The sequence below is a fragment of the Epargyreus clarus genome, unplaced genomic scaffold (genome assembly GCF_041222505.1).
Source record: "Epargyreus clarus isolate Ecla_fem2 unplaced genomic scaffold, WU_Ecla_fem_2.2 ptg000015l, whole genome shotgun sequence".
NCBI lineage: Eukaryota > Metazoa > Arthropoda > Insecta > Lepidoptera > Hesperiidae > Epargyreus > Epargyreus clarus.
This window is the reverse complement of record NW_027332223.1, coordinates 9,582,103-9,608,707: the sequence shown is the minus strand read 5'-3', so window position 1 is coordinate 9,608,707 and position 26,605 is coordinate 9,582,103. Positions and strand designations below refer to the sequence as shown.

The 26,605-nt window shown below is 33.8% G+C and overlaps 2 protein-coding genes across 5 annotated transcripts in view; both read right to left on the bottom strand.

Annotated features, from left to right (window-relative positions):
- LOC140747938 (neural-cadherin) overlaps nt 1–26,605 on the bottom strand; it is a 422,123-nt gene that overhangs the window by 61,136 nt on the left and 334,382 nt on the right. The gene's annotated exons all lie outside the window — the stretch shown is intronic.
- Nucleotides 1–26,605, bottom strand: part of Dnaaf6 (dynein axonemal assembly factor 6) — a 299,460-nt gene that overhangs the window by 122,241 nt on the left and 150,614 nt on the right. The window lies entirely within an intron of this gene.

Genomic DNA, 26,605 nt, shown 5'->3' with positions numbered 1-26,605 from the left:
CTACAATCTGCTCGCCTTAATATCGGGAACTTACTCAGCGCTTACTGTGTTCGAACCAATTCAAACTGCTAAAGACCCTTTCTTTATCTATTCGCACACAAATTCACACATTTAGTTCTTCTCAGAGAAAGAAAAATATGAACAAATCTTAACGTTAGTGAAGATAGACTACATTCTACCACATGCGTCATTGACATATTAATAAGAATGTTCACTCTTGTTCTTCAGTAGGTACTATGTGTATTTCTTTTGTTTATTTTGTAAAAGTAATATTTTATTTTCTTTGTTTTAACATACGTTCCACTTTCTATACAAAATGAGGCGTAATCTGAGAAATTAGACCCGCATGCCATGCAGAGGGTTCCGAGCCCTATCTTGATGTTGAATTTAGATATCTGTAGTATGTATATTCGTCTTGTGAAACTATGTCATTTTTTATTATTCGTTTAAATATATGAATCTTCCATGATCATGTTTGCCAACGAATACAATTATCCTTTGCTTGTCTATGTCTGTCAGATATTATCCTTACTAATATTATAAATCCGAAAGTAACTCTGTCTGTCTGTCTGTCTGGTTGTCTCTTCTTCACGCCCAAACCACTGAACCGATTTTAATGAAATTGTGTACAAAGATAGTAGAGACCCGAGGAAGGACATAGGATAGTTTTTATCCCGGAAATCCTACGGGAACTAGGGATGGCGATCTAAGATCGATTATACGGAGAATCGATCTTTTGGACCCAAAACATCGATTATTTTAATCGATAATAGTAAGGATTGAATCGTAAACTATGCATTTGATCAAGTGATGATCTTTAGCAAAGTTGAAGGAACGAATTTTCAGTTTTATGTATGTTAGTATGTTATATTATTTTCTTTTAAACGCCGGCGAAGCCGCGGGCAAAAACTTGTATTATATTATATGTAAACAATAGAAAAAGAAGGAATGTAAATGTTATAAGTTCTACGTTTAAATAACGAAAATGATGTCAGTTTCATGGTGACACAGATAATTTTTGTTACTCTGGCTACAAAAACGATAAAAAGATATTTAAAACGCTGCGTCTTTCGCGTAATCCTTCGCGTCACGTCAGGCAGAACACGTAGAATTAGACTAAAAATAAATTAGGTTTTTAAAGGCAAAGGAAGTAATCCCCGGCCGACCTCAAAAAAGAGAAGAGAACAAGCCTTTTAATATCCGTTAGCGAGAATCTGAATAATTCTGCGATATCTTTTTATGAAATATCTAACTCTAGACATTTTACTCCGACTTAAGATCATGGCGAGGTCAACAGAATAATTAATTATTGTGGAACACCACACTTTACAATACTCTTAGTAAATATTAATTGTAGGTTCAAGTCAAATGATACAGAATTTTAAAAAGCTTAAACTTTAATGTATAGCATATTAATTAAACTTTCAGTAGTTTTTTATATCATTAACACATGTTAGAACATGTATACTCATATAGCACGAAAACAAGAGCTTGAGTGTGTTATTGATTATTTTCTTTCTCTTTGTCGGAATATTCACAAGTAAAATTACTAAAGATACCATACCAATACATATGGTATTATAATATCGAATCGCTTAATTCTCGTTTTCAAATTAGAGTAAAAAATCTTGAAACTAGGTCACGGCATTACTCTTTCCTGCTTTATCTATAAAAGATGTACTTTATTGAAAATATTTGCAGAAAAACTACACAGGTAATAACAAATAAACAATTAAGTTGTTCCAGTGAAACCGATACCAGTATTTTTACGCAGAACCGATAGATATTTTTGGATTAAAATAGAAGGTTGTTGTTATGAGTTTAACTAATTCAGTATATTGGCAACGTATTTGTGTAGGTATGTATAATACCTATTTTATATGATTTTGGTAATATAATTCCACGGGTGGTGTGGTTACATCGGTTGGACTGCATTCTCGTTTGCTACTTAAATCATACTTTTGAAAATGTGATCGTCAATTACAATAGTAAGTATTAATCGACTTCTATTATAAAGCTCTTATTCGTCGGTTCAAGCATAACATAAAAACTATTGGACAATACTGGATACGAAGAAGAAGAAACTGCTAACATAAGCTAGCCTAATCGAAACGCACACGGCCTTCACATATTCCTTGATCATGCCCGAACAATTGCTATAACGAAAAAAACAGCGCGGGTTTTATGAAAAACGTAAACAAGTGCAAGGCAGCTTGAAATGTCAATGGTGACGATAATGCACCTACGCGTTCCATGCCGCAATCACGAGCAGGCATGTGCTGAAAAGGCCGTATTTAAATACAAGTCTCTTTATTCAGTTGGTCCACACAGCGACGGAACGCGGCTTTATATTTAAGAGTCTTGTTTGTGACCGAGCAGCGGCTGGCGTTCATTTTCAACATCGCCGAGGCATGTATTTCTAAATAGAAACAGACTTAATTGCATCGTTATGGGTTATGTTATGTCGTCTGCTGCCCGTAAACAAAGTAACCTAATTGACTCTGAATGCGAAATGAATTTTCTGGTATTGTATCTGTCAAATAGATCACGAATTACAATAGGCTTTTAGTGCAATTTTTGACAACTCTATATTATAATTTGATATTGCTAAATATTTCACTACCTACTCAATTTCATAATAGCTATTTGAAATTAAGGTAGGACAATAAACAAAATCGTTATACATTTTCAACGTCGTTCAATTAAAATGTTTATTTATTATATTTATACCTAAAAGCAATATAACCTGTAGCACTACCATGAGTTTACAAAAGTATTACTCGCTAGCGACTGCGTAAAATAAATGTATGAAAAATTGTACAGCGCCTCTGGTGGTTACTCGTAGAACTAAAATCCGTAGTGGCGTAACTCGATACGTAAAAAACCTATCGAAATAAAATCGCTAGCTAATGTCATTATGATCTATTGCCATACAAATTCGGTCCCATGAGTCATTGATTTGACAGACGTTGTCAAGAAATACCGTAACGATAGTAGTTATGTTATTCACTAGCAAAATGACAATAGTTTTCTATTTACAATTTCTATAGTGGCGTTTCTATGCCAACTCATGGTAGTGCTACAGTACCTACTACCTAATGTAAATAGTATCAATAAAGTTCATATGAATACAAAAACATTATTATTTCAAATAAAACGTAATTTTTATTCTAACATCGTATACGCAAATACACAGAGTGATGTGCGTGTATATCAAATGGTATCTGATATAGTGGACGTAGTGTAGGAGTCAATTTGGCCACTACTATGCGGGTGTCATGAATTTGTATAAGGGATGTTTGGTAATTACGGTTCGGAGTTGGTTAGTATATACGGCAGAAATATAACCCCATACTGCACAAATGTTTTTGGGAAACAATTATGAAAATGTACTGTAGAAAATATTTTTAACATACCTAATAGAAAAATATTTCTAATACCTAGTTCTATTGTTAGAAATGTTCCACGGAATAACATATATGTTTTTTCAATGTAAAAACATTTCAACTTTTATGGAATATACGGATAAAAGTATTTAATTATAACGTTTGAAAATAAATTGGTTTCATAGGCATTTTTGGTTTCATATCACAACCATAAATGTATTTAAGAGTCTCTCTCATGTTACTCTGTTGTGAACTGTTTTTGACAGGATTGTCACACAAAGAAAAAAGTTACTTTTATACCCGATAATATTTAAAAGATTTTCCATCAAATTAACATCCATGTACACACGAGAATGGCGCTCATTGGTTTTATAATGAATTTAGCAATGTAAGCATCTTCTTTCATCTGATTTCTCAAATCTCCCACTAAGAAAAGTAGCCGACGTATTATCACATATGAAGAACCTTTAAGTGTTAAAAACTATATGACGTCACATAAAATCGAAAGCCGCCAGCTTATTCCAAGCATATAGAGTGATACCATAAAAATATTTTTGAAAATATAATACATACATACTTAGTGGCACTAAGTTTTTAAAACGCCCAAGTGGGCATTTCTGTCCCATTCGGTTTTAATTTTGTAGCTCTCTATGTTTGTGTAAAAAGAAAAGGGTATAAAGCATTAACATGTAGGAAACGGTAACGCAGTAACCAGAAACCGCACAAAATACACGCGTAAAAGTGTTAACACACTGTCATTTCAGAATAGCCATAAACCTATACAACTTTGTAGCGGGGGAGATCGATCTGTTCTGATATGAATAATTATACGGCAGGCCGAGCCCACTCGACGCCGTTGAAAAGAATTATATCGGCTAATGCTCACTTGGCTGTTGGCGGCAAACCCAGTAATTTGTCACAGCTCCACCGAGATGTTTATTCAAACGAGAAGATTTTATTGCAACGACATAAATCTTTCCCAAAAGACGCTGGAAGTGACGCTACCCGTAATCTTACAACAATGTTGCCTCTCCTACTTTCCTCCTGCGAAATATTATTCATTACTAAGTTTTCATCGCATCTTAGCCTCGTAAACTTCCCTTTATATTCGGTCACTGTTGGCCTGGATACTAGCGTAAGTCTCATTAAGTACACTTTAATATTTTTGTCCAATTTATGCTTGTACCTATACAACTCAGGAAACTTAAAATTACTTTCGACTGTTACTATTTTGTGCGATACGTTTTTGTCTCGCAAATATCTAATAAACTTTTTTTTGCAGCAACATTATATATGTACAATTATCATGTATTATTTAAAAATTAGTGCATCACCTCTAAAAAGAAATGTACAAAAGGGCAAACATAATGCCTGATGGTATTACGTAGTTTTTAAGACATGCAACAGTTACTAATGATATAATTCGTAGTAATATTGAATAACTTTCAACCATGGAGTAACACATCAATAAATAATCAAACTTAATTGTTAAGAATTCAATTAGATACGTATTAAATTATATTGTCGCGGAAAAGCCTTAAAATCCCTAACTCTTAACTCCCACCAGCCCGTATTAGCCCCTATAAACTAAAAATAGGAATTGGAATTCATAATAATATATAGTCCGGATAAGCTTCGGAGTTAGTAATTCAGTTGAACGTCAGTATTCCAGTCAGGCGGTGCGACCGCACGACATATCGTTATCATTTCGGGCATTAATAAAACTCTGTCCGGCTTCTAACGAGCACACCGCAAACTTCTCCCTCGGGGAAATATTCAAATGTTTCAGTGGTGGTGAAGTCGACTCGTCCTGTGGGCTGTGACCGTTATGGTTTCACCGAGAGACGATACGATTCATGCATAAATACTAGGTTTGTGTTGCCTTTTTAAAGAGATATAGATGTCGTAGTAACACTTCAAGAGAAAGTTTTCAGAATTACAGAATTAGTTATCTGAATATACCTACTATACTTTTATGTTGTTCTTAATAGCTTTGTAGGTTTACAACGTTTAGTAGCACTTGAATACAGCTCTCAGAGTATGCCAAGTGCCCACTGAATGACAATTGGGCCACACCTGAGTTCTATAGGATATATTCCGAGGAAGAATATTTCGGTTTCCTTATGATGAAACGACGGTTTTTGTCACTCAACTTTCTGTAAGACAGACTGATCCATCCAGTCCGTAGAAGGTTGGTTTCTAAAATAAAAAAATTGATACTCAATCTTATGTAGAGAAAATATTTGGAAAATTACGTTCAATATAGCTTGTACATTTAAAAAGGTAATCGTTGATGAATACTATTATTATGGCGAAAGTCCTGCTTTTATCTTTGCAGCATGTATAGACCAGCTAATGGTACTAATACGCGAGTATGACCCCATTCAGTCTTTGTGTTGAGTCTCTTATTGTTGTACTAACAGAACCAAGTTTAAGAGCAATGACCTTTAAACTTTTTTTAGATTGCGCCACTGTTATACATACATAATACATACATTTTAATTTGTATATTTACCTTTTCACAATACTGCATGTTATATTCGAAGTAATACTTAACTTTATCGTTGTTTCTCTTGAATAAGAATACATTATTAACGTTAAATTTTGAAACGCGCATCAAACCTTCTAAGAAGCGTAAGACGAATTTAATACCTAATGTAGTTCGCATGTATGAATGATTACATTGAGGATAATCCAGATTACATATTAATGGAAGCGGTGAGACTGTGTGATGTTACTGTCGTGGGCCCGTAAATATTAAAAATTGATCTGTAATTCACAGACATTATATTAAAGTAAAATCCAAATCTTTATTCATTTATTCCTACGTCTTATATACTTTATTTAAGTTTAACAACAATATTAATTTAAACAATAAACAATTTAACACTATTTAAAATAAAATAAAACTAATACTAATCTATCCAAATCTTAAATCATTTAAGGTTTATAAATTTTAATCAATCCATTAGCCTAACCAGTAGCATGAATTACATCTTAATAGGATTTAGAGTTGAAATATTTTTATCATGTTATATGCGTAATAATAGCCAACTATCACAGTTTAACGGCTAAGGTATACACTATACATGTCAAGAAAACAAGTAGGTATGTACCTTACAACCACTAGTACAATAATGAACGCACATAGAACACCCTTATTTCTTATCTAAATATGAATATGTATAATAATCATTATACGAGTATAACAGTGAATTTACGGATATTATACGGATATTACGGATATTTATTAATAACACATATCGCCACTTGAGCCCGATTATTTTGTTTGTTTATATAATGGAAATTTATATCTATTGTTTAAGTAATTAAACAATGAATTAATGCAATAGCTACCGCTAAAACTCGAGCGAATGTTCGTCCGTATTATCTATTTGCAGTGTTTTTTGTTCCATGTTACAGAATGTATGCAGTTTTTAATTGAACACGACAAATATATTACTTTGTTTTCTAACTGTGTGCTCTCTGATATTTATCTCCATTTTATGTGTTATGTTATGTTATATGATGTGATATTTCAGGAGATTATTAATACAAACATCAAACCGGTTTTCTTAGGGCTTAAGTATCCAAGAAGAACGAACATACCAAAGCTTGGCTGAGATCTAATCTAAAAGATACATTGATAATATGAAACTGATAGCAATCTTCATTTGTCGGTGGTGTTGGTAAACCCTAAAGGTACTACAAAAAGAGTGCCTTTGATATCCAGATTTCCCAAACTTTGTTAAAAATATCGTTTTAAAAACGACCTTATCAGTTCAAGTTTCCAGGTCAAGTTAAGAGGATTTTTTTACCTCCCAATGTTTTTACTCACTTAGAATTTTTTGAACGTGCTACATATATTATGTTCATATCAATCCAAAAACTAAAACCAAAACAAAATCATTATCAAAACATTTATATTCATAACAAAAGCATTAAATGTCCATTTGTTTTCTCAAAACATTTACCAAAGCATCTATTCAGTCTGATACTGAAGCTTTTCAACAACAGATTTATATTAAACGAAAATTACATGCTCCAAACATACAACTCATGATGAAAATGTCATCAACAACGCTTGCTGTAAATTCAGTTTATCATATTCCCCTTGAAACATGCAACGTTATTTATTTTGTATCGAAATTCAGTTTACTATTTGAATTTCGTACAGAATAGGATAATGCTTTAGTTTTTATTTATTTATGTTTAGTCTCTATTAAATGCAAAATACAGATAAACCTGTCGGGAAATTGAATTGACTAGCAGTTTATGTTTGTTATCAATAGGCTTAACATGTAATGAGGATTACGCACGAATATGCACCACAATTTCCAATATGCACAATATTATTGTTAGTAATAGTATGAACAGTATAGAACATTGTATTGCATATAAGTAATTGAATGTTGGGTTTTATTTCGTTACTTGATGCAAATTTCTTGGTTTGGCAAAGCACGAATATTTTGCAAACTGTAAAAATGTACTCGTACGATGAAATATCCGCAGACCGTCGCTCTACCCAACCACTCGTTTTTCGGATCTTTTTCTACCAGTTTTTGTTGCTCGATGCAAATATTAGTAAACCTACGCTAAAACAGACTGTGTTCGTAAGTCGGCAATCCTTCGTTATTTGTCCATACCTTTCTCATATTGGGCTTGTTTGTTTATATAGGTAGATTTAGTATTTGTAGTATTTTTAACATCTCTATATTTTTTATTTCAGTCTCATTGGCGATGTTTAAAAACTTTTCTATAAAAGTAAAATATTATAAGGTATTAAGTATTTTGATATACTTTGAATTAAGTAGATTAGTAGTTAAGAAACAAATCATACGTATTAAAAAAAAACTTATACTTAACCAATGGAAGTGTTTTTTTATTTTCACAAAGATCTCTAATTCATTATCAACTGCTTTACACTGTAATGTTTGCATTTGATTATCGTTAAACAAGAAATACGGTTCACAGAAGCAGTACGAAAGATAAAAATGGGTTGAAATATGGCGCCCTGGGTTTAATTAGAATCCAGGCATTAATGTTCTCATGACAAATGTGATTCATACTTATCAAAGTTCCCCGGGGAACTTGCGATTAACTTATTCCATTAAGACAAAAGAAGTTTTCGCCGGAAGTGTGAAACAGAAAGTTGGCACTCGTTGGCACTCGTTCCCACTCACTTAGCATACGCGTGCAAGTTCAAAATTAACTTGCGAACTGTTCAGGGCCCTCGACAACAAAATCAAAACGTAATTTGTCACGTGTCAAGGGGCCACTTGTACCTAGCGAGGGAAAATGTATTGCCTAAAAATTTTGTAGGTTACACATGGGGCGAAGTTTCGCAATATGCAGTGAGGAACAACATACGAGTATATGTAGTACGAGACGCGAAGCGTTGTATAAATCTTATATCAAAGTTCCTTAATTTCGTATGGTTTTCATTCGTGTGATATTTTTATTGTTTTATTTTCTAGGTAGTAATAATGTCAATGATTTTTTGGTTTCTGTCAATGACTTTTATAATAATTATATTAAGAACCCACGTGACACTTTTTAATTATTAAATATATGACTATCAATATGCGCTCAGGCAGAATAGGTATTTAGGCAATAGATAGACTATGGCCTAAATGCCTCGTACCCAAATCCATCCCCAGCAAAGACAATAAAGGGTGGACGACATAAAATATGTCAATACTATTCGTGTCACTATGAAATGAAATGAAATTAAAGATTTTATTTCAAAACACCTAGGCAGGGCGGTTTATAAAAAAAAAAAATGTTAGCCGTCACGGGACGCCTGGCAGATGTGAAACATCGACATTATTTTGTAAAAGTAATATGCAGAAAAGAACATATTGTGATAGGAACTAAATATGTCATAATGATAAAATAAAATATTACAATTTTTTTCCAGAAAACGACGACTATTTATTGAATTCGATTGCGCATGGCGACGCGTCGTCACACCGTACACACTACTGCATATAGACTGTATATATATACCATCGTATAGCGTGGCGACGTCGCCACGGCATGTGTCGCCACGCCAGAAATCGGTTTTACGTGCGGCTATAGATGTTTCACATCAAAACAGTTACAAAAAGTAAATTGTTAAAGTAAGTTCTTCTGAAAAGCGTCAAAAGTTGAATAATTGAGACCGTTTTTAATCTGTAACCGGACGGAGCGGAATAAATTGTCTAATTCAGGTTAATTATATATTTCATGATAAATCGTTACCTAAATAAGTCATTAGGCTTTATTTATACTCGCGAATTTCGTAATGCGAAATATGAAATTTTGTAAATGTATAAATTATGGTTCAATGGCTACGTTCATTTAGATAACATGGTTTATGTGAGGCGTGGGTAATCCAAATTATGTTTTGAATATTTCAATCTAATATTACCTTCCTAACGAAATTATTGAAACAATACGGTGTTTATACATATGTTATTAAACAGGTAAATAGTATCTAAGTTAGGAAAAACTAAAAATAGGTCACTGCCACCCATTTCGTAATTAAGTTTAAAAAAAAAGGATTAGAGTAGTACTTGAGATCAATTTCAGATGCGTTACTATCCATGTGCATTAAGTTGAAAACATCTCGTAAATATTTCTGTCTTATCACACCCTTGAAACCTAAAAAGGAGTGTTTAATACTGCTCTCAAAAGGCAGAAATATATGTAGCATTGTACCTTTGCTGTGAAACCACAATTAATTCTCATTAAGTTGTAGTATACACAACATGTTCCTAAAATCATAAAATGTGCCAGAGAGACCGACACAAACACATCTCTAGTCAAGTAACACCCGTACTTCAATTGTCAAACACATAATACAACTAAGACAAGAATCTTATGTATATTCCGACAAGCAGAACAACAATGTATGTGTTCGGTTGTATTGTCAGATGGGTACAAGGACAAGATTCCGAGACAAATAAGTATTATAGTCGGTGCGACTGGAGTGGGAGTACTGAGTATCCTCTAGGTCCAATATCTTGTTATAATCACGAAGCGTCTGTAACAAAGATATTACGGTAGCTAGTCACATTTGCGCATTATTTTCTATTATTGGCTGTCCAATAAGGGATGGAGGCAATTTACCGGCTAAAGTACCTACACTACACTACCTACATTTTATTAAGATTTTTTGATATTAGGGAATAAAACATCTTGTTTTTAAAGTGTGCGTCATATAAGTCGTCAATCCATTGTCGTCCCACTGCTGGGCACGGGTCTTTAGAGTCAAAGCGATTAGGCTAGTCCACCGCGGCCACGCGCCAAGAGGACGGTTGCGTTCCTTTGTTGATCCCGGAGTCATCTACGCAGCGCTGAGGACGGTCACCGGGGGGTTTTAGTGTGGTAAAAGTCCCACATAACCCGTCGTCGCTCCCAAGGGGTCGGGTACCTTTTAAAGGCTTCCCCGTCGTCAACAAAAAAAAAAGGCTAGTCCACCGCGCTACCCAATTGCGCAGATTTCACATACCTTTGAGGTTCTTTTAACGACGGCGTGTTTATTTCCTAACAATCATTTCCGTCACCGGTAGAAGGTTATAATATAAAAGGTACTTGCTTGAAATTCGAACTTCGTAACCCCCACAGAAAAGCCAAGTTTCAACCACTTGGCTATCACTGCTTTTTGTCACATTCATGTAAAGTAAAAGAATAAATGTAACGCAGTTTTGTTAACGGCGCTAATAATACACACATAAATACCTTAATTACTTCAAAGCGAAAATCTCTAATTTCGAAACCAGAAAACCAAGAGTAATAAGAGTATACGTGACCTAATATTTTCATGAAATATGTATCATTTTTAGCGTCATTGAGCGTCAGAAGGTAGTCAAACGCCTCGCAGTGAATTAGCGGATAATTACTCCGAGCGCTGATGGCCCGAGCTCGCCGGACGCAATTAACCCTGGAGTGGATGATGACATGTGATTTTAACTCAAAAAGAATGATCCACGTCATATTCAAATTAAAAAATAATTTACAAACGTGTCGTTTTCAAACTCTGAAATAGAGCTAGTTTAAAGATTTCAAATTTCATTTGAATATTAGCTGACCCGGCAAACGTTGTGTTGCCATATAAATAAAAAAATGTTAAAGGTGAACAACCCTTATCACTTAGGGTTATGAAAAATAGATAGTAGCCGATTCTCAGACCTACTGAATATGCATATAAAATTTGGTGAAAATCGGTAAAGCCGTTTCGGAGGAGTACGGTAAATAGCACATCACTTAAGGTAAAGTGCGAAATTTAAGTTACTTATTAATTCTTTTTCACTTAGCTGTATTGGTAGGTACTTTACTCTCTACTGTAGTTTATTTATTTATTCTTTATTGTGGGCTTATCTCTGGGTTATAAAGGGCGAACTTAATATCTTTGTTAACAGCAAACAGTTTAGTTTCTTTTTTTAGTTTATGAAAACAGTAAATACGTTGAAGAGTATTTATGAATGGGATTTTCCCTTCGGGCATGCGGTTCCAACCAGACAGTATAGAGAAAACAATACTAAGAGGAGAACAATAGTCAAAAAGCTGAAAGCTCAAATACGTAGGGTGGAAAGGTTTTTGTATATTAAAATTCGACATAGACAAACTGTTTTGCATAATGTTCGCAGTAGTAATATCGAAAGAAGTAAAAAACACATTTGTGTGTAAATGAAGATTCATTGATGCATTGTTGGACGAATGAAAAATAAGTTTCGAACTATTTGATGGTTCATTCCATTCACACACACGCGTATTTCTGCCTCATGCCGTCAGCGTTAAGCGCTGCTGTGTTCTGGTTTGAAGGGTGTAGTTAGAGAGACTTACTTTTCCGAGGCGTTCCAGCTTAGTCCTCACGAGTAGGGGCGCATTTGTGGCCAACCTCAGGTAGGAATATCTAATCCTATCTGAGGTTGATCACAGATGTCCATGGGCGGCAGTAGCCACTTAATATCAGGTGGCATTCTCGTCTGCTACTTCTAAATTATAAATTAAACTCTTAATACAAGTTCCTACCTAAAGCCCGTCAAAGATGCGTCGCCTCTCGTTAGAATAGTTGCCTCGCAAAACTGCTTTATGCTAAAAATGTATGTGCCGTGGGTAGTACGTCCCCACTTGAGCCATACTAGTAGTTTTATAAGATAGTGCAGGATAATATAAATGGTAATATAATCCATTGATAAATTCATCAATTTCAAGTGATAGCGGCGTGCACAGAGACGCGAAGAAGGTAATCTATCATGCGTATCTTACACGTAGGGTAACTTAATCCGTTGTTAGTCAGCTTGACGCTTCTTATCATATTTTACACGCAAGCCACTGCTGAAGAAGGATGCGTTTTGAATTAAATAAATTGTTTAAAGACAAAAACTTTAATTTAATCACGGATAAAATGACTATATTTTAGGTTAACAAGAAAGAATAAAATAAACGAAATGGTTTCGTAACTTGAATAATTATAGTTTAAAAATCAAAAACCACGCTAAATCGCATAAGGATTATCGTTAATCCTGATTCCTGACGATCGTAATGAGGAGAATGGGATAAAATTATTGAAATCGTGTATTGTCATCGGTTGTTGATAATTGTTAAAAAAATTAAATTAATCGGACTGTTCAAAGTGGCTAAGAATAGAGTTCACAAATTCCGTTACATACATACATACAGGTTTAACTATTAAATGTGTGGTAATATAATTGAAAGGTTTATCTTTGTACCTTTGCACCTTTGTACATTTAGCTCACTTTTTTGATGAAATGTGTTTTAAAATAAATTAAATATAAAAGAAACTGGTCGGTTATTTTACTGAAAAGGATCGTGTAGCAGAATCTTACACGTTTCACGTTATATAAGGTGAAATCGTACAAGTCTTGAACTATGAGCTCCTCAGAAAGCTGTCCTTTACAGAGAGGGTTAATTACAAAACGCATTAAATCTATTATTCTCTCCGAGTCTGTTCGAGAACGTTGCAGCGACTTTTCTGGCTTCGAGAATATAACTGTAAGGTATTTGAGTGAAGCGAACAAAAGGCTGGAATATGTTCTTTGAACGGTAGCACTGTTGTGAATGTCCCTTTGAACTTCAAATAGGGAGATAGGTTATATTGCTTCCATGAAAAGCATAATACTGCTCTACAACGTCGAGATCGGTACAGATTTAACATTATAAATAACGAAGTGACGCAATAAGTGCATACCTCTATTTTAAGACCATAAACAAAGCAAGAGACACTTTTTATAGAAGTAAAACTGAAGTAGCAAAAAAGTTTCAGTCTTCTTGATGAAAGGTGGCTACTGACGCCGAAGGATAGCTGTAATCAATCCCAGATAAGTATAGATACGTGCCTAAGGTTGGGCTTATTTGTGTTGCTGACCCCTGAGGACTAAGTTGGCATGCCTCGGATAAATATGGCTGAATTACCACACCATTTAAAACCAAACACAGCAACGCTTAACACTGATTTTATTAGGTAGAAATATTTGTGGCGTGGATCTAGCATTTATAAAGGCTGTTTTCTTTCTTCTGACGATTTTTACCACCCTTCAGTAAAAAAAAACATATATATACGGTGGAATTGAGAAACCTCCTTTTTTGAAGTCGGTTAATAATCAGTCTGAACTTATTTGGGCAACCAAAGTTTGTTATTTGACTATTTTTGCAAGCTCCCAATCGTAATTTTTGAAATGTGGTAGGCAAATGATTGATTACTATGGGGCGTAAATCGAAACACATTGACGCATTGAAAATAACCATGACGATGACGTATTGAAAGTCGATCCCTGCAGATAATGTGCGACTTATCTCTCCTTATCCACATATTACGTGTTTATTACCGTCTTTAGTCAACACGGAAGTTTGTTCAGTAATGTGTACTTGCCAACTTTACTTATGTTTAACGTAAGATTTCGGTTTTTACGAATATTTCCTTTATCCAGACTGAGGGAAAGGTGTTCGAACGTAGTTCTACGGTATAACAAAGGTTGCCTTGTGATAGACGACAAGTAAAAAAAAATATTTCGAGTTGACATCGAAAGTGATCTCTTTTAACTAAACAGACAATGCTATGCAGTGTTACATTTCATAGCAAAAAGGCACTGTACAGGCATCTATGTACGGCAAATATCGCGCACACAATTTAAATGTTAAATGTATCGGAAACTTCCTTTTACATTTTAGCAACTTCAAAATTTACAGCATCTGAATATAGCGTCGAGTGCACTAGTATATGAATAAAACGTTAGTACAGGCATATCGCATGCGCCATGTGCTTTAACAATGCAATTGAAAGTTTAATACGTGAACGAAATTGGAGAACGTTTCCTTACGTACATTACAACTAGTGGGTTCTCACAACTTCGTTTGTGCATAAAGAACTATTCGCTATATTGGGCAGATTAACGTCAGTCGACTAAATTTTCCGAATTTAAAAACGAAACAAAAAATACCTAAATTCCTTTTTATTGAATGGTTCTACCATGTCACGATTACTTGTTCATTTGACAAATATTGTACAATTGTAAGGTAAATTAAAAGCTATGGAATCTATATACATAGTTACTTTGCCTCTTCCTTAAGCGTTACAAACAAGATCTCGATCCGCCATTACCTTGGCAGTGCCTTAATAGAGCATTAAGGATATGTGCCAAGCTCTTACATTTATCTCACTTTAAATAACTTTAGTAGCGGACACTTATCCACCTACTTTACAAGAATCAAGAAGAAATTAGATGGATATATGAGACATTGATATATCTGTATGGATATTTCAAGGATTAGAAAACGAGACCGGGTAGATACAGTCATCAATAACATAATGATCGCCTCTATGATTGCTAGTTCGGAGTTCGCATATTACGAGATCCGTGCCCCACATATCCAATATTCGATCGTCAATTGAGTGACAGATAACACCATTCAAAGTGATTCGCCCGAAGCGATTAGGAATGGCAATTAATTTTTGTTTTGCATGTGCGAAAACTTACAATTATTTAAAATGATTTTGTTATTAAGAAATCAGAATTTATCTCACAGTTCTTTTGTGAAGTATACTATAAAATATTCACTATAGTACTCATTTATCTATTATGAATGTAAAGTTAAAGCAGCTCTTGTAACACAAATTCAAATTTATATTACAAGTACAGGACGATCATGGTGATTAACCCTAATTAATCGTCGTAAGAAAATTTAAAAAATAAACGAATTTGGTTCAAGTGTATCTCAAAGTTTGAATTATGTAGTACCAATCTTAGTTAGCTTCTTTGATGAAGAAAACTTTGATCGTAAAAAATAATACAAAACAAAATGTTCCCTTTTTATTGCAGACCTATACGTAGATGTTTGCTATCTATGGGTGGTTACTTAAAAATACAGAACATACGAGTATGACACTTGATGAACACTTGTCTGTAATTATTGCAACCGTTAATTACAGAGTAACCGGGGCAGGTCGCGGTAATACTCTTAAAAGGAAATATTTGCAAAAGCTTAAATAGACCTCACCCTCAGAATAAACAGAAAAGGAATTTGTAATTACTGAACAAAATTTTATATATTTAGATGGGTATTTCAGCGAGCGTCAAAGGTATTTACGTTCACTACAGCGATATTTAGCAGCTTGCGAATTAATTAGGAAATGAACAATTTCCGGAGTCCTATACTTCAAACACAAAACAGTGAATATTAAGCAGTATGAAAAATATGCTATACAATAATATAAACGTAATTCAACTGGAAGATTTATTATTGTTATTGTAACGGTAATAACGAACATTAAAGGATTTTCATAGAGTCCATAAATACGTCTTCTGTCTCCTTTTACTTTTAATAGGAATCTTTGACTTTTTCCATCACGTGAAAAATCTTAATTAATTTGTCTTAATTATCTATATAAAAACTTGTTGTAGATATTATAATAGAATAAGTAATATAATTGCTTATATTTGCCCTTGTCCATAAGTAGCAGACATTATAATCAGGTTAACTCAATTTACTATTTACAGTGAAAAAAGCTTTAATCGTTACCGGCAAGGCAAGTCCTTTAGTGTAACGACCGTGGCATTACTGAGGAGCCTTCCTATCACTATAGACAAAGATACTTACTGCCAGACCTCCTGGTAAATGGTGTGTCTCATCGTTACAGTTTAGCTGAGGTAACTAATTATTCGGGGTATCTGTTACCTACAACCGATATTAACTAAATTTATCGGCTCTTCGGCATAGGTAATTTGTAATAATTACTGATACTTTACAGATAATTTAGTGTTTATTAGGCTTTGGAGAGGTACTTAAGCGAAATTGCAGTTGGACACTAATTGGCCGCAACCTTGGATCCGGTCCAAAGATTAGATATTAGGTCCAAGTCTAAAATTTTCTTTAATGGCTCCATTTAATAGCGTCATTATGACTATAAAACTCATTTTAAGTTAAAGCCAATAAAAGCACTTGTAGCTAAGTACAAGGTAATATGCTTTACTCGAAGTGCTTTTACTGAAGACCTTTATGATAAAATTCCGCTCAAGACATTGTTTATTCAAAAGGATTTTATATTCGAATTCTGGTTTTAAAAAAAATTAAAATTCCATGATGGGAACCTCTTTGTTCATGTTACGCCATACACACCTGTTTTATTATACCCACTCGTATCAGCGCAATTAGGCATAAATTAATAAAATAAAACATTCGCAACACCTTAGCGGTTACAGCAAAAGAAGAACACATTAAACGCATTAGAAATTCTGTAAATAATTTAAAACCAAGGAACATTTAAATAAAAGATACAATTCCGAATTTCGTCTAGTCTCGGAACAGTAAGCACATACACATTCTGCATAAATTATCTTGTAGCGAAGTGTGGTTAAACAGCGGCTTAAGAGACCGTCTTCTCGTCCAACTCAACAAGAACAATTTAATAGTTTAACAAGTTCAACTTGATAAACGTTACTTAAACTTAAATTGTTTTGGCGATGAATTTAGCACGTCGTGTAGAGGGTTCTGTTAAGATTTACCTCGCTGAGAACATTTTGAAATGTGATTAAATTAATTTCAAAATGTGCTTTATTATTACTTTTTAGTTCGTTAATGTCTATGTTAAATATTTCTTCAATTAAGAATTCAGAAATATCCTCAAACGTCTCGTCGTATTTACGAAAAAGTATTAACATTTTTTTACCCTGTAATGCATGTAACGTTTTAATGAGTATTCAATTTGTAATTGGTTAAATAATACGGAATATTCTAGAACGCAATTTTATTTCAATACCGCAAGTAGGTATAACATAAAGAAATACGGTTTTAATTATAAGGTTTAGAAAATATTAATAGTTACTAGTTGAATCAGAATATAAAAAGTATCTGCTAATGGAGTATTCCTCTCTTCTTTGCAAGCAAAACCAACCAGTTTAATCACTAGTTTCAGCGTATGAGCGTGTAAGTAATATTAATGAATTATTTCAATAGCATAGCACTACTGCAGTGCTTTTCCATTTACTTTGAACGATCCACTGAAACAAACAAAACACTAGGGCTTCGGCATAGCAAGAACAGACCGCCAATTAAACAATATATCAGATAGCGGAAAATGATTGCGTCTACCATACTAGTGTTAAGCTTTTTCTCAAGAAAGAGAAAACCAAGCAAATTGAAAACGGGATTGAATCACAGAGCCCCGGAGACATCTGTTAGGGACGTTTTGCAGATTTTAATACGTAAAAATCAGAAAATCGAGCAGCGTTCGTTGAATGCAGCCGTTGCGCCTCTCGAGTTTCGACCGTTCCGTTCCACTGCCACCGAGCCACATCCGGTCCTAATACCGTAGCGGGGATTTAAACTGTATCTATTCTATTTTATACTTTAGGATAAATTTAAAATGACAACTTTATGTTCAAGTTTTCTCTCACCATACACTTGCGGCTTTAAACAGATTTTGAAATCTCAAAATAGAATAGACCTACATAAACTTGTGAACGTAGAATATCTATACGCCTCTGACTACATTTTATTTAAAGCCTACAAACTAAAATGAGTTTCGAGAAAACTGCGAAATAAGCTTTTATTTCATTAACATCAACAAGAAACTTTAGATTACGAAAATTCATTTGGAGTCGAAACTGTAGTGGTTGGATAAAACTGTGAAATTAAGGCTACAGTTACGATTTCAAATAAAACTCGTAATCACAAGCCTTGGATATAATTTTAAGCTTTAATTTTATCATTATTTATTTACGACGTAATAGTAGGACATTTACTGAAGCAGAATTTAATATAGCTACGGTTCAGTTCAAAGTTAAACACCAATACGACTCTTTTGAAGTTGATATTTAATAAATTCTCTTAAAAAAGAATTTTCGTCAAATTAATAACGACAAATGTATACGATATGTCGTCATTTGGAACGTGGTTTTTATTACACAAAGATATTGTACTTTTTGTGAACTTATACAAGTTACCTTTGACTTCTATAACAAAGGTTTATGATAAAAACGAGTGCTACGAACGTCAAGCAAATATTTCAAAGTATTGAACTTTTAATAAAAATATTTATCATAAAGTTTTGTTAATTTACAAAGAATTGTACTCTTAATAAAATATTTTGCATTAAGTTATGCTAATTGACTTAGTATTAAATGACTGCTAAATTCACTTCAATTAATGCTTAGTTCCAAGAATATCCTTTCATACTTCCAATACAAAGTACAGGTACTGCTTTTTCATACAAATAAATTCTGCGAAAATCTTTAAAACAAAGAGATTTCTCCGGATTCGAAGATTACAGTTTCTCGTTTCAAATTCTACAATCGCGCGTTTCTTACCGTTGTTTCTAAGAAGGTAATTGAAAGCAAAACATTACCCTTACCATGAGTTTTTACGTTTTGACAAATATTACTCTTTTGGTATTTATTTACGTATTTGCTCATACAAATTACAATCAGCGTCCTCAGCGGATTGTATCAGAACTATAGTGTCAGTAACGTAACATTAAATGTCTAAATTGACAAAATGGCGCGTTATGTTTTGTCTCTCTTTTTGCGAAGACAAAAAGACTTGAGCACTTACTTATCGTTACGTTTACTCAGTCTACTGAAGCAAACGGAACAAAATAATGGATTGAGTGAGCGTAACGTAAAATTGTGGGATGTTTTGAAAACTCATGGTAAGGGTACATGTCAAAGCCAAACAAACATTGCTGCCTTCGAAGGGTATATTCCCTCATTCACTCCGTTAAAGTGCCTGCGTGACGTGTATACATTGTGTAAGTACCTACGTATATGTACAAATTACATTCCATAAGGAAGTACGTAACTTCACGTTCTGTCTTCGCTTCGAGCGATTAACAAGAGCCGTTTTCTGAATTGTCTTATTTTGTTAAACGTATTGCTTTTTTGCAATTTATTGTAACAAGGGTAAGTAGGTACTTATATGAATAAAAGATGGATGTTATTGTTCACTATTTGAAAGGTACGTATTTCAAAAGGTATTTCGAATGAAAATATCGTGTTATTGTGAAGTATATTTCACAATCACAATACGTTCAACTTCTTTCCAATAGCAAATTAAAACAATACCTTTGAAAGTTAACTCTAATTATCATTTTACTACTATGAAAACATGAAAACATTATTATTTAGAAATATGAAACACAATCTTCAAATGTTTTTTTTTTTGTAAATAATACCGTTATGTATTATAGTAATAGCAGGATTAACTTCAAATCCACAAATAAATATAACATCGTAAAACCCTCCAATGATATATCGTGCCTATACACTTTGATTACTTATTTAATTGCCACAAAAAATCATTGCACATTTGGAGAGAATAAACGACCGGATATCAACGATCCGAGCAGATTTACGACGTAGTAGAAGAAAATTTTATTACACTTTCAATTTCGAAAGCTTTGAAATGATCCCTCGGGTGAGGGTAGGCGTATAAAAAAATTTCAGCACCAACACCGTACGCATAAAATTCCTATAACGATATATAATGTTTGATTCTCAATCGCGTTTATAACTTATTTAGGCTTCATTTTATAGGTCAGACGATCTACATTTTCTATTATTTTATAAATAAGCAGCTAAATCTTTAAACTTGTGGAGGAAAATTGTTTTAGAATCTTAAAGTAGAAACTGTTTTCTTGAGTAAAGGTATCGTGGAGTATGCGAACTCATCGATCAAACTCCGAGCGCGCTGCTACGTGGGGCTCGTAAATGCATGGCTTACACACGCGTATGTATGTAGTGTGCTTATAATTCCAGCTTCCCTGTGAAAGTTTCATACGGCGCACACGTGCCAAGCTGGCTCGCCAACCGATGTCACTCTGCCAGCTTCATAACTCGAATGGACTAAGCAAAACGGCAATACGGTGCATTTCAACCAGAAATGTACGATGTAGCTAACCTATGGATGTGTGTCAAATCCACTAATAGGATCGTTTGAATTTCATTCCTCGGAATAGATTAACTCTGGTAGCTAAGCTATGTTTTTCATATGAAGGGATGCAAGTTAAGGATTGAAGCTACGGATGCGAGCTAAATATTGCGATCAGTGTAGCCATATCATTTTCGTAGCACAACTTACTTAAGTTTTATTTCGCACACCACTTAACCACCTTACATATCTTTGTTGGAAAGGCACCTTAACCACTGACGTATCCCCTGGCTAACATTTAAGAGTAAACTACCTATCTCGTTTCAAAGAGAGCCACTTTAAAAACCAAATTATTGGCAAATAGACAAGATCGATGCAGAATATCAAACATTATAATTTCCAAGTATAATCAACTGGTTAAAAGTAACCCCTTTATGCGCAGACAATACGAAATTTTTAGATTTAATATTCGGAACGCATATCGTTTTTGTGACATATTTACAGCACGGAAGCCACTCCCGTGACCCTAATACAGTTTGTCAGATTATACAAAGCGCAATGCGTATATCAACCCGAAGAAAATCCGACGAAAATATATTAGTAACGTTACATATTCGCTTGAATACCTAAGATTCAAGTAATTGACATCGGTATTTGAATGAAACTTTCATGCGTCGAAGAAATTTAATCAATTTGGAAAAGAATTATAAAAGGAGCGAGTAAAGTAGCAATACAATGGGTGTCTGTTTACATCCATTTATACTGAGTTCTCCAGTCTACACAATACCTTCAAAATGTTGAGTCAATAAACAGTTTCTGTACAGTTCAATACACTCTAAAACACTGATTCATTTTGTGTTGTAATTTCGTGATCGCGAGGATTTTATCTTATTGTGTCTGGCGTTTGGAAATATATACCTTCTTATTCATTAATATTTAAGGCCAGCCTTTTAGGTAATTTTACAACCTTTTTTTTGTTTTAGTTCACCCTGTCTTACTATTCAACATATTATAGTAGAATGGACCTTAATTTAATAGCTCAGACACTATTAAGCATTGATGAATAAGGGCTAGGAATGTGTCCACAAAAATATAAGATGGTATGACCGTTGGCAAGCTATTTTACCAACTTCATTCTAAGGAGTATCAAGGTGCTGTTCTGAACTTATTTGTAGCGACCTAAGACACATGATGCGCTCCAACTTAGTCCTCAGGAATATCAACGGTTGTGGTTTACCATTGATATTCAAATTAACTTGATTTAATTACAGATCTATCGTCGTTAATCACTTACCATAAGGTGGACTGCATCTCATTTCTTACTTCAATTTCACAAAAGGAAAAAATATTACACCACAAATAGTGTACAGTGGTAAACAGCCAAGTTAATTATTGTGGTAATTCCAGTTAAATTACTCGTACATTTCACAATTCACTGTTTTCTATTGTATTCACAAAGTTAATAAACTGTTATATTACAATCAAAATTAATTTTGTATTCATATTTACGTGAACCTACATTAAATTGCATTGTATTGATAAAATTAAACTATTTCATGATCCAATTTACAACTTTTATTATTCCCGCGCAAAATAAAACTGTAACGTCAAGAGCGTTCTTTTTTATTTTTATGCTAATGCATACAATAGTGTAACGCATACAGCCAATGACTATATAAATAAACATCAAGAAAATAACAAAATAGTTAAGTAAAATAATACTATAATGAAATAATTTGAATATATTTCTAACAGTATATTTACGTAATTCCATTGTTTAAACATTTGAGTGGATAGGTAGATTCTCATAATCGTTTTTATTACGGTAACAATTTCTCTGTGAGAATCCAATAAGATGTCTTTCGGGAATTTATGGGAACATCTCGCCTTAATAGCTTTATTTTATGACGCAATTCAATAATTCATTTCATTATTGCCTTGATTGAGTAATCAGACTAATGTTGTTACTTATTGTGTTAACGCCAATTGTTACTGCGTAATTCATAAGATTTAATTTATGACCATAGATTAGTAAAGATTACTCACTCCTAACAAGAAAATGTACCCAGTTTTGAGAATTGAAATAGTTGCGTAAAAAAGTTTAGCCACGTCTCCGTGCTAAAATGTCCCTAAAATATCTGAAATAATTATTTATTTACTTCGTAAATTACGTAATTATTACATAAATTAGTTATTTATTCGTAAATTTTCTCTAAAAATGATTTTATTTGTCAAGGATTCAAAAAAAGAACTTACTAAAATAAGCCGTTTGTGGCTTCATTCAATTTCAAGGCGGCGAAGTATCTTTACTAATCTATGTTTATGACACGATATTTCTAACGTACTATTCCTATTTTAGGTACCTACAGGGTAACATATACACATATATCTGTTATTTTGACTGTGAACAGTTATTTCTTTTGACAAAAGTACATGTATACAAAGTCCGTCCGCGCATACATTTTCGAAATTTACACAAAGATTTTCCTGTTGCAAAGTATGCAATGCTTGGTTCATGTAAAATTATGTATCTTTATCCATAGAATAAAACCTGTTATTATTTTGAGAGCGACTATAATTTATCAGTATAAAAGATGTATGCTAATTTATGTGTACAAAAACTTCACTTTATTTTTAATTACGCGCTAAATTTGCCTTTTAAATCGGAACTCCATTGATTGCTCTGGTTGAAATTACTTACTGAAAAAAAATTTTTAACAAAAAATACAACCGACTTCTATGTCACTACAAAGTAAAAAATAATTCAAATAAATGTTGGTTTAGTACATATTTCTGAAGTCGGCGCTCATATTAGACACGCTGTTTACATCGTTATCCAACTAAATATATTGAGCGCTGACTTAGACACGCACACATATTAGACACGCTGTTTACATCGTTATCCAACGAAATATCTTGAGCGCCGACTTCAGAAATATGTACTAAACCAACATTTATTTGAATTATTTTTTACTTTGTAGTGACATAGAAGTCGGTTGTATTTTTTGTTAAAAATTTTTTTTCACCCTTTTTAGTGATGACATACTAACTTTTACATTAATACAATATAAAATTGTATAAACGTGATCATGAATGAAAGTAAGGTCTGAATTTACATTGATTGGAACCGCCCGCTCGCAGGGCGCTACCGCGCCCTGCTCGCTTAGTTTTATATTGTCTTATATGTTCCAACCTAACCTAACTAAATAGTAAATGATGAACTGGCTTTGCAATTTCATTAGAACCTACACCAAATATCTTCAAACACAACTCAATTATTCCCATCGGTTGAGGAGTTACATATTTTGACTCCGAGCCACATTAGCAGACCCTTAAATAGTCAATGATGAACTGGCTTTGTAATTTCATTAGAACCTACACCAAATATCTTCAAACACAACTCAATTATTCCCATAGGTTGAGGAGTTACATATTTTGACTCCGAGCCACATTATCAGACCCTTAAATAGTCAATGATGAACTGGCTTTGTAATTTTATTAGAACGTACACCAAATATCTTCAAACACAACTCAATTATTCCCATCGGTTGAGGAGTTACATATTTTGACTCCGAGCCACATTATCAGACCCTTAAATAGTCAAAGATAAACTGGTTTTTCAATTTCATTAGAACCTACACCAAATATCTTCAAACAAAACTCAATTATACCCATCGGTTGAGGAGTTACATATTTTGTCTCCAGAACCCACTCTGATCCTCATCATATTTAAATGGGACCAACTTGTAGCAATTGTCCACACACGAAATGAAAGGCATTAAAATAGGTTCATAAATGGCGAAGTTATGGCTGTTATATTTGGGTGGAGGAGTTCCCCTCTTTTTCTCCAGAACCAATCGATGGATCCTAACCATATTTAAATGGGACCAATTCGCAGCTCGTCTCTACACAATAAAAAAAGAATTATTAAAATCGGTCCACTAACGGCGGAGTAATTGCTGTACATACATAAAAAAAAAAAAAAAAAAAAAAAAAAAGATACCGGCCGAATTGATAACCTCCTCCTTTTTGAAGTCGGTTAATAAGCGGCACGTAATGTATGGTTATACATTTCGTTCATATCTTCCCTTTTTTCATAAGATTGGAGTAGCGAATGTGTATATAGTCCATTTGATGATAAGTCAATGCCGTCAATGTCGTCGTGGTTAAAAGTCAATTACAGATGCGTTACCATTCCTGAGTTAAGATAAGTTCCTAAGATAAGTCAGCCAGCATCACCACCCTTCCGCCGAAATGCAAGAAATGCTTTACATTACAAATAGGTGCGGGGGTAGTAGGTACCTTCCCATTCTAGCAATACTAGTCCTACTACCTTTTAAAAGTTTCACTTATCTGGGAATAGTCACAACAACTATCTTAATTCCATGAAGAAGCACATATGAAATTACAATGAAGCACATATGAAATTTTAACTCAAGTTTCATAACAAACTTTCATCTGCAGCATAAGTGATCAGATTATCTTCACGAAACGCTAAACTCCATTTAAGTGTCACTTGTCCCGGGCTTTGTTACCGTATATTCGTACCTGAGAGAATATCTTACAGCGTGCGGTATACGCTAAAGCCTTGCGGAAGCTTTCATAAGCTCACTTCCGAAAAGCGCACGCTACGTCTAGAGTGACCATTTATATTCCTCATCGAATCGGGACGATTTCTGGATTTTATAGTTTTTATTATTTACTAAAAAGAGTTACGTGGTACTTATGTGAACGTAATATTTTATCTAGGAAGTTTTTATAATATTCGCCTGTAGAATCAGTTCTATAATATCCCGATATGACTAGACCCGTCTAGTTTTCAATTAGGTATTTTTATTAATGCTTATACAAAATCGATAACCTAAATGCAGGAATATCCTGTTTAAAACTGGACGTATGGTCACAATAGTTATGTCTCAAGTCGTTAAACAACGACACACACAATGAAAATTTACATTAGACTAGAAGTTACTGTCCGCATTTAGGAAATTCGACTGTTCATTTTGTACAACAGAATCGTGCCGTTGGGACCACCGAGCGTGCAGAGCTAACGGACAACATTTTGGATACAATTAGGACTTCGCGGACCATTTCACCATTTTGCAACTGAAACTGACTGCGAATATTCATTTTTACTAACTATTCCGCCGTTTTATGCAGTCGCCTGTCGAACGACGCTTGAACGATAAGGACTTTTGAAACTGGGGTTTTAATGCTTTTGTTTTTGCCGTGTTTGTGGCGTTTGTTAGTGAGGTGTCAATAGATATATCGCTAACCACATAACTAACGTTTGATCGACCTATCGATTTTATCCCGTCAAACCAATTTCAGGAAATTCGTTTTGATTTTATCTCAAAATGACTGTATAATCCGACGTACCAGTTTATAGTAAGTAAGATTTAAGTTATAATGTTGTGCGTCGCAAAATTAACCATTTTAATTTATTTCTATAATTTGCCAATTTATAATATTTATAAGTATGCTTTGAGGATAACACAAGATAATGAAATGTAAATTTTCTTATTATGTTCAGTTTAATAACTTTAATATTTTATTTTTATGTAATTTAAGAAAAACAACCTTTTTACTATACTAAACCTACAACGTCTGACCACCTAACCTATCTTTAAACGTCGTAATTGGTTACAATTTTCACAGAATATCTACCATTATTACTGATATCAAATTAATAACAAATTAAGACTTAAGGTAACGTCGAAATCTAACCCCCTCCCTGCAGCCTTGCGGGTCTTTCTCTCCTGTCTTTGTGGTCTACGGACCTAACATCTCATATTACGTGACCCGTGTTGCCAAAAAGTTGCCAACTAGTTGTTAGTTGCCCTAGAGTA